This window comes from Balaenoptera acutorostrata, chromosome 11 (genome assembly GCF_949987535.1).
Source record: "Balaenoptera acutorostrata chromosome 11, mBalAcu1.1, whole genome shotgun sequence".
Classification (NCBI taxonomy): domain Eukaryota; kingdom Metazoa; phylum Chordata; class Mammalia; order Artiodactyla; family Balaenopteridae; genus Balaenoptera; species Balaenoptera acutorostrata.
In genome coordinates, this window is record NC_080074.1 from 75,310,279 (window position 1) to 75,319,458 (window position 9,180).

At 36.2% G+C, this 9,180-nt stretch overlaps 1 pseudogene; it reads left to right on the forward strand.

Annotated features, from left to right (window-relative positions):
- Positions 1–744: 744 nt before the first annotated feature.
- On the forward strand, positions 745–6,885 carry LOC103011865 (GTP-binding nuclear protein Ran-like; annotated as a pseudogene).
- Positions 6,886–9,180: the final 2,295 nt, after the last annotated feature.

Genomic DNA, 9,180 nt, shown 5'->3' on the forward strand with positions numbered 1-9,180 from the left:
ACGAGATGGGTAGGAGGTATGGAGATATGGTGTAGTTAAGACCAATACACCCAAGTGGGCAACTCACAAACAGGAGGATAATTATAATTGCAGAGGTTGTCCCCAAAGAGCAAGGAGTCCAAGCCCCAAAGTGGGCTCCCCAGCCCTGGAGTCCTGTACCGGGAAGATGAATACCCAGAACATTTGGCTTTGAAGGTCAGTGGGGCTTATTTTCAGGAGAGCCAGAGGGCTGTGGGAAATAAGAGACTTGACTCTTAAAGGACACACACAAAATCTCACACACTCCAGGACCCAGGGCAGAAGCAGTAATTTGAAAGGAGCCTGGGTCAGATCCACCTGCTGATCTTGGAAAGCCTCCTGGAGAGGCAGGAGGCAAAAATGATACAGGCAGCAGCTATTTTGGGAAGCTTGTTCTATCACGTGGACACTGGTGCTGGCAAGTGCCATTGTGGAATCATCCCTCTAGTTTATTAGTGCCAGCCCCTTTCACTAGCCTGTGGGCACGAGTGCTGGGACACCTCAGCCCCACCCACCAGACCTGGTGCTTTAAGAACCCCTGAGCCTAGAGTTCCTGAGACCCAGCCCTGCACACCAGTGGCCTGGCACTAGCCCAAGAAAATACTCATCCACCAGTGACCTGGCACTAGCCCTCAGACCCCCTGGGCCTCAGCCCTGCCCACCAGTGGGTTGACACCAGCTCCAGGACCCACCAGCTCTGGGACACCTTGGGATCCTCAGTCAGCCATGGCAGAATCCAGCCTCATCCACCTGCTGACTGACACCAGCTCCAGAACCCCCAGAGCCCTGCAGCGAGAGACCTTGGAACAGGGTTCCAACCACCAGTGAGCCTACTCTAGCTATGGGACCTGCCAGGACTCAGCTCCACCAAAGAGCAGGCCAACACAAGGCTCATGACCCTCTGGAGCCCCAGGCCAACCCACCATCAGTCCAATCCCAGCTCTGAGACACCCTGGCTTCTCAGCCAGCCACCCCAGTATTCAGCCCCACTCACCAGCTGACCAACACCAGCTTTGGGACACAACGGACACCATAGTCATTGGCCTCAGGAAGCAGCCCTATGCACCAGCAGGCAAACAATATATCTGGAACCCCCAGCAATGCAATCACCCACACCAGAATCTGGGTCTGCCCACCAGTGGGCCAGCAATAACCCTGGCACCCCTGAAACTTCTCAGCCAGCAGTCTTGTGGCCCAGCCCAGCCCATAAGCATATATGCTGATTAAGTGGATAATCTAAAATGGACAAATTCCTGGAAATGTACAGTGTTCCAAGACTGAACCAGGAAGAAATAGAAAATATGAACAGACAAATTACCATTAATGAAATTGAATTAGTACTAAAACAAATCCTCCAAAAGTCCAAGAACAAATGGCTTCATAGGTGAATTTTAGCAAATTTTTTTAAAAAAATAGACACCTATTCTTCTCAAACTATTCAAAAAAATTGCAGAGCAGGGAATGCTTCTAAACTCATTCTATAAGGTCAGCATCACCTTGATGCCAAAACCAGAGAAAGATATCACAAAAAAAGAAGATTACAGGCCAATATCACTGAAGAATATAGATGCAAAAATCTTCAACAAAATATTAGCAAACCAAATTCGACAATACATTAAAAGGATCATACACCATGATCAAGTGGGGTTTATCTCAGGGATGTAAATATGGTTCAATATCCACAAATCAATCAATGTAATACACTACATTAACAAATTGAAATATAAAAAACATGATCATCTCAATAGATGTGGAAAAAGCCTTTAACAAAATTCAGCATCTATTTGTTAAAAATACTCAACAAATTGGGTATAGATGGAACACACCTTAGAATTATAAAGACCATACATTTTAAAGGCCATACATGATAAGTCCACAACTGACATTATGTTAAATGAATGAATTTCCCCTCAGATCAGGAAAAAGACAAGGATGCCCATCCTTGCCACTTTTACTCAGCATAGTATTGGAAGTCCTAGTCACAGCAATCAGACAAGAAAAAGAAATAAAAGGAATCCAATTGGAAAGGAAGAAGTAATACTGTCACTGTTTGCAGATGATATTATACATAGAAAATCCTCAAGATGCCACCAAAAAAAAAAAAAAACTAGAGCTGATCAGTGAATTCAGTAAACTTGCAGGATCTAAAATTAATATACAGAAATCTGTTGCATTTTGATACACTAAGAATGAACTATCAGAATGATAAATTAAGAAAACAAGCCCATTTACAATTTTTTAAAAATAATAAAATACCTCAGAATAAATCTAACTAAGGAAGTAATAGCCCTGTACTCAGAAAACCATGAGATGCTGTTGAAAAAAATTGAAGAGGACACAAACAGATGGAAAGATATACTTTGTTCATGGGTTGAAAGAATTAATATTGTTAAAATGACCACACTACTCAAGGCAATCTACAGAGTCAGTGCAATCCCTATCAAAATGCCAATGGTATTTTTCACAGAACTAGAACAAATAATTCTAAAATTTGTATGGAAGCACAAAAGGCCCCACATAGCAAAAACAATCTTGAGAAAGCAGAACAAAGGTGGAGGTGTCATGCTCACTGATTTCAAACTATACTACACAGCTACAGTAATTAAAACAGTATATTACTTGCACAAACACAAGAAACATAGATCAATGGAACAGAATAGAGAGCCCAGAAATGAACCCACATTTATATGGACAATTAATCTATAACAAAGGAGGCAAGAATATACAATGGGATAAAGACAGCCTCTTCAATGAACAGTGTTGGGACAATTGGAGAGCTACATCCAAAATAATCAAATGGGACTACTCTCTCACACCATGCGCAAAAACAAATTCAAAATAGATTAAAGACTTAAATGGAAGATCTGAAACTGTATAACTCCTAGAAGAAAACATAAGCAGTATTCTCTTTGACATCAGTCTTAGTAATATATTTTTGGATATGTCTCTTCAGGCAAGGAAATCAAAAGCAAAAAAAAAAAAACAAAACAAATGGAACTACAACAAACTAAAAAGCTTTTGCACAGCAAAGGAAATCACCAACAAAATGAAAAGATGAAAAGATTGTCTACAGAATGGGAGGAGATATTTGCAAATGACATATCTGATAAGAGGTTAATACCCTAAATATACAAAGAACTCATACAACTCAACATTAAAAAAAAAAAAAAACTCATTAGAAAATGGGCAGAGGATCTAAGCAGAATTTTTTCCAAAGAAGACCTACAGATGGGGACTTCCCTGGTGGTCCAGCCGTTAAGATTCCTTGCTCCCAATGCAGGGGGCCTGGGTTCGATCCCTGGTCTGGGAACTATATCCCACATGCTGCAACAAAGATCCCACATGCCACAATGAAGACCCCAAGTGTTGCAACTAAGACCAGCACAGCCAAATAAATAAAAATTTAAAATATATATATATATACAGATGGCCAACAGGCACAAAGAAAGGTGCTCAACATCACTAATCATCAGGGAAATGCAAGTCAAAACCATAATGAGATACTACCTCACGCCTGTCAGAATAGCTATAATCAAAAAGACACTAAGTAACAACTGTTGATGAAGATGTAGATAAAAGGGAACACTTCTGCACTGTTGGTTGTAATGTAAATTGGTGCAGCCACTATGGAAAACATTGTGGATATTCCTCAAAAAATTAAGAATAGAACTATCACATGATCCAGCAATTCCATTCTTGGGTATTTGTCCAAAGAAAACAAAAACACTAGTTCCAAAAGATATATGCACCATTGTGTTCATTGCAGCACCATTTAGAATAGCCAATATGAAATCAACCTATGTGTTTATTGATAGATGAATGGATATAGAAGAGGTAGTATACATATATACAATGGAATATTACTGAGCCATACAAAGAATGAATTTTTGCCATTTGTGATAACATGAATGAACATAGAGGGCATTACACTAAATGAAATAAATCAGACAGAAAGACAAATTCTGTATGATTTCACTTATATGTGGAATCTAAAAAATAAAACAAACGAACAAACATAACAAAGCAGAAACAGAATTATACACACAGAGAAAAAAACAGGTGGTTGCCTGAGGAGAGGGGATGGGGGGAGGAAAGAAATAGGTGAGGGAGATTAAGAGGTACAAACTTCTAGTTGCAAAATAAATGAGTCACAGGTATGAAATGTACAGTGTGAGGAATATAGTCAATAACTATGTAATGTGTTTGTATGCTGACATATCCTAACTAGACTTATCATGGTGATTATTTTGAAATGTACAGAAGTACCAAATCACTATGCTGTGTACCAGGAACTAACACAGTGTTGTAGGTCAATTCTACTTCAAAAATGAACAAACAAACAAACTGATGGGAAAAGAGATCAGATTTGTGGTTACCAGTCATGAGAGGTGAGAGGAGGGTGAACTGATTGGATGAAATCAGTCAAAAGGTACAAACTTCCAGTCGTGAGATAAATAAGTATTAGGGATGTAATTTACAGAAAGATAAATATAATTAACACTGATGTATGTTAGGTATGAAAGTTTTTAAGAGAGTAGATCCTAAGAGTTCTAATCAAAAGAAAACTTTTTTCTTTTTCTTTAATTTTGTATCTATATGAGATGTTCACTAAACTTATTGAATGTGATTATCATTTTATGGTGTGTGTAAGTCAAATCATTATATTTTAAACTTATACAGTACTGTATATCAATCATACCTCAATAAAACTGGAAGAAAAAAAAAGAACCATTAATGGACACCTTTTCTTGCTTCTGATGTTAAGTAGAATACTTGCTATGTTCTGCATGTTTGTGTGTATGTGTGGATATATCTTTTGTAAAATTAAGAAAGTTTCTATTTCTATTTTACTAAGAGCTTTTATCAAGAATTGTTAAATGTTATACAATGGTTTTTTCTGCATCTATTGCAATAATAGTAAGTTTTTCTACATTAAAATTTTAATACAGACACTTAGATATTCTACTATTGAACAAACTTTCTATTCCTCTAATTAAACCAACTTTAACTTCATATAACAGTATGACTTTAACTCCTTAACAGTATGTTTGAGAGCTTAATTCAAGTGCATTTAGAATTGATTCTTTAGTCAGGAGGGAGATTCAGGCTACAATTACCTTGTTTTGTATTCTTGTCTGAATTTGGTATCAAGCTCATACCATTTTTAATAAAGAAGTTGGGGAATGTTCCCCTTTTTATATTTTCTGAAAATACATTAAGGTCAAAATTATATGTTTCTTAAATTATTGGTGGGATTCATAAAATTATCTGGACCTACGGTTTTCTTTATGATACTATTTTGATCTAGTGATTCAATTTCTTTTATTGCTACATGAGCATATAAATGTATTTCTTGCTTTATAACAACACAGATTTATATTTTAGATTGGTAATTTCTACTTTTCTAGAGCATTGCCTATTTTACATATATTTCAAATTTTTTGCCATAAGGTTTTTAGAATACTTAAAATACCTCCTGTGTTTTTATTTTGTTCATTTATTCATTCCTAATCTTTTTGTTGTGACGTTTAATGTTTTTGATTAGAGTCTGTCAATTGCATTAACCATTCCAATTTTTTTGTTTATACTCTCTATCTTGTTTTCTATTTTCATTTGTGTCTGCTCTTTCCTTTATTTTATCTTTTCTTTCACTTTGAGTTCATTGTGTTGTTCTTTTTCTAATTTGTTAAGAAATGCTTAACAAATTAGAAATTTGTTGAAATGCTTATTGAAATTAGAAATGCTTACTGAAATGCTTATTTCATCAATTTTCAACTTTATTTTAATACGACTTTAAGGCTATAAGTTTACCTTCACAAGTTCTGACAAGTAATATTTATATATTTTTTGCTTTAATTATAATATTTCTAAATTTCCATTAGAACTGTGTTTTTTAATTTCTAAAAGTTTGGAATTATTTCAATTATATTTATGTTATTATTTTCAACTTAATTGCATCGTAATTAGAGAATGTGGCATAAGAATTTCTCTATCTTGGTTTTTTGAAATGCCAATAATTACACATTTTATTATTTCTTTAGCTTTATGTTTACTTTTTTTCTTTGCTCATCATTCCTCTTGCATCTCATACCTTTCTGGGATTATTTCCCTCCCTCAAGTTTCTTTACTGAGTTTCTGTAGCACCCCAAACAGATGATATTAAAAGTAGAGGAAAGAGAGATGGAGGTGGAGACACTTCTGGAAGTAACATCACGATAGCAGCCCAAGGAGACCCCCAAGTTCAGTTTAAGCTTGTATTGGTTGGTGATGGTGGTACTGGAAAAACTACAGTCCTGAAACGTCATCTGACTGGTGAATTTGAGAAGAAGTATGTAGCTACCTTGGGTGTTGAGGTCCACCCCTTTGTGTTCCATAACAACAGAGGACCTATTAAGTTCAATATATGGGATACAGCTGGTCAGGAGAAATTTGTTGGACTGGGAGATGGCTATTATATCCAAGCTCAGTGTGCCATTATGAATGTTTGATGTAACATCAAGAGTTACTTACAAGAACATGCCTAACTGGCATAGAGATCTGGTACTACTATGTGAGAACATCCCCACTGTGTTGTGTAGAAACCAAATGGATATTAAGGACAGAAAATTTAAGGCAAAGTCAATTGTCTTCCACCAAATGAATAATCTTCAGTACTATGACATTTCTGCCAAAAGTAACTACAACTTTGAAAAGCCCTTCCTCTGGCTTGCTAGAAATCTGATCGGAGACCCTAACTTGGAGTTCGTCGCCATGTTTGCTCTCACCCCGCCAGAGGCGGTCATGGACCCAGCCACGGCAGCGCAGTACGAGCATTACCTAGAGGTTGTTCAGACAACTGCTCTCCCGGATGAAGATGATGACTTGTGAGAAAGTGAAGCTGGATCCCAGTGTCAGAAGTCTAGTTTTATAGGCAACTGTCCTGTGATGTCAGTAGTGCAGCGTGTTTGCCACTTTGTTACATAGTTAAGCAGAACATGTGTTTAATCTTTGGGATGCTGAAGGAGATGAATGGGCTTCGGAGTGAATGTGGCAGTTAAAAAAATACCTTCATTTTTTGGACCTGCATATTTAGCTGTTTTGGAACACAGTGGTTTCCTCCTTGAATTTCAAGTATAAGACTGTTACAGTCACATCACAATATTCAGTGCTGGAATCTTGTTTGTTACTGTCATTCCCATTCCTTTTTGTTTAGAATCAGAATAAAGTTGTATTTCAACTATCTTGAAAAAAAAGTAGAGGAAAGAATATCCATCAAACCTACAACAGAATAACCATTAGATTGACAGCTGCTCCAAGAACAATACTAGGTACCAAAAGATATTGAAATGACATTTTCAAAATGTTGATAAGAAATAACTAGCAAATTTAAAACTCTGTATCTCAGCGAAACTCTTTTAAAAGGAAGGAAAATAAAAATATTTTGAGCAAATAAAACCTGAAAAAATTTACTACCAACATAGGCAATATTTAAAAAGATGAAAAACTGATAATTTTCATGAATTATTGAAAGACATACATTTTCAGATTCAGGGAGCCAAAAGATCATAAGCAAGATAAATAAAAGTCAATCCATAACTTTCTCATTCTCTTTAATCATTCTGGGACCTAGAATGAAGCATATAAAAGGCCTTTTCACTTTATCCTTCATAGCTTTTAAGATCTCTTTAACTTTATTTCATCCTTTGTCTCTCTGTGCTATAGTTGTATTCTTTTTTTAGATTTATTTTCAAGGTCCATCCTTCTTTCTTCAGCTAGGTATAATTTACTGATCTATTGAGGTTTTAATTTTACTTATTAATATTTAGATTTCTAGAGCTTCTATTTGGTTCATTTTTAAATCTGATTAGCCAGTTTCAATAATCTTCTTTTATGTCCTCTTATTTTCATTTCCATTTACTATTTCTTGAAGTATATCATAGTTATTGAAGTATAAACATAGTTATTTTGTATTCTGTTTCTCATAATTTCTGTAACTGCAGTCCTTGCATATCTGACTCTTTAAATTGTTGACTTGGAGTTTTATGGGCCATACAAGTAGGTCTCAGGCTTACGATTAGGAAATTTCAGGGTAGGTATCTTCTATCTAGATCCAAAAACAAAACATGGTCATATGGTCACAATCTTATGTTGTGTGGTGGGGTTTTCCCCAGTTTACTCAGTGAGGGTATCACTCTTTGCAGATCTTGGTCTCATGCAAGTTTTCTTCTCTCTGATATCTCACTATACATACTCAGACCCCAGACTTTGTCTCTTGTTCATGATCCAGGTGATTTATTAAAACCCAGATTCTGTCCACACTGATAGGTAGATAGTGCCAGGTTAAATGCCATCTCCAGTTCTCTTTTACTGCCATAGACTTATACCTTTTTGTTGTTTCTGGCCTCAGATCAGTCATGCATTTAAATTTTTTATTTTATATGTTTTATAAAAAAATACTATTTTTTAAGAGCACTTTTAGATTCACAAGTAAATTAAGAGGAAGGTACAGAGATTTCCCATATACTCCCTGCCTCCATACATGCATGGTCTCCCTCACCAGAGTGGTACATTTGTTACAGTTGATGAACCTACACATCATAATCTCCTAAGGTCCATGATTTACATTAGGGTTCACTCTTGGTGTTGTACGTTCTATGGGTTTGAACAAACATATAATGTAAAATATATAATGTATAACATATAAAAAGTGTAATGACGTATATCTATCATTATAGTATCATACAGAATAAATTCACTGCCCTAAAATTCTCTGTGTTTCTCCTATTCATCCTCCCTCTCCATCCTCCACCCCCTCACCACACACACGCATACCACTGAGATCTTTTCACCATCTCCATGCTGTTGCCTTTTCCAGAATGTCACATAGTTGGAATCATAGAGTATGCAGCCTTTTCAAATTGGTTTCTTGTATTTAGTGATATGAATTTAAGTTTCCTCCATCTCTTTTCATGGCTTGATAGCTCACTTCTTTTTAGCACTGAATAATATTCCGTCATCTGGATATACCACAGTTATTTATGCATACACCTACTGAAAGACATCTTAGTTGTTTCCAAGTTTTGGCAATTATGAACAAAGCTGCTATAAACATCTGCATGCAGATATTTGCGTGCACATAAGTTTTCAGTTCTTTTAGTTAAATACCCAGGAGCATAACTGCTG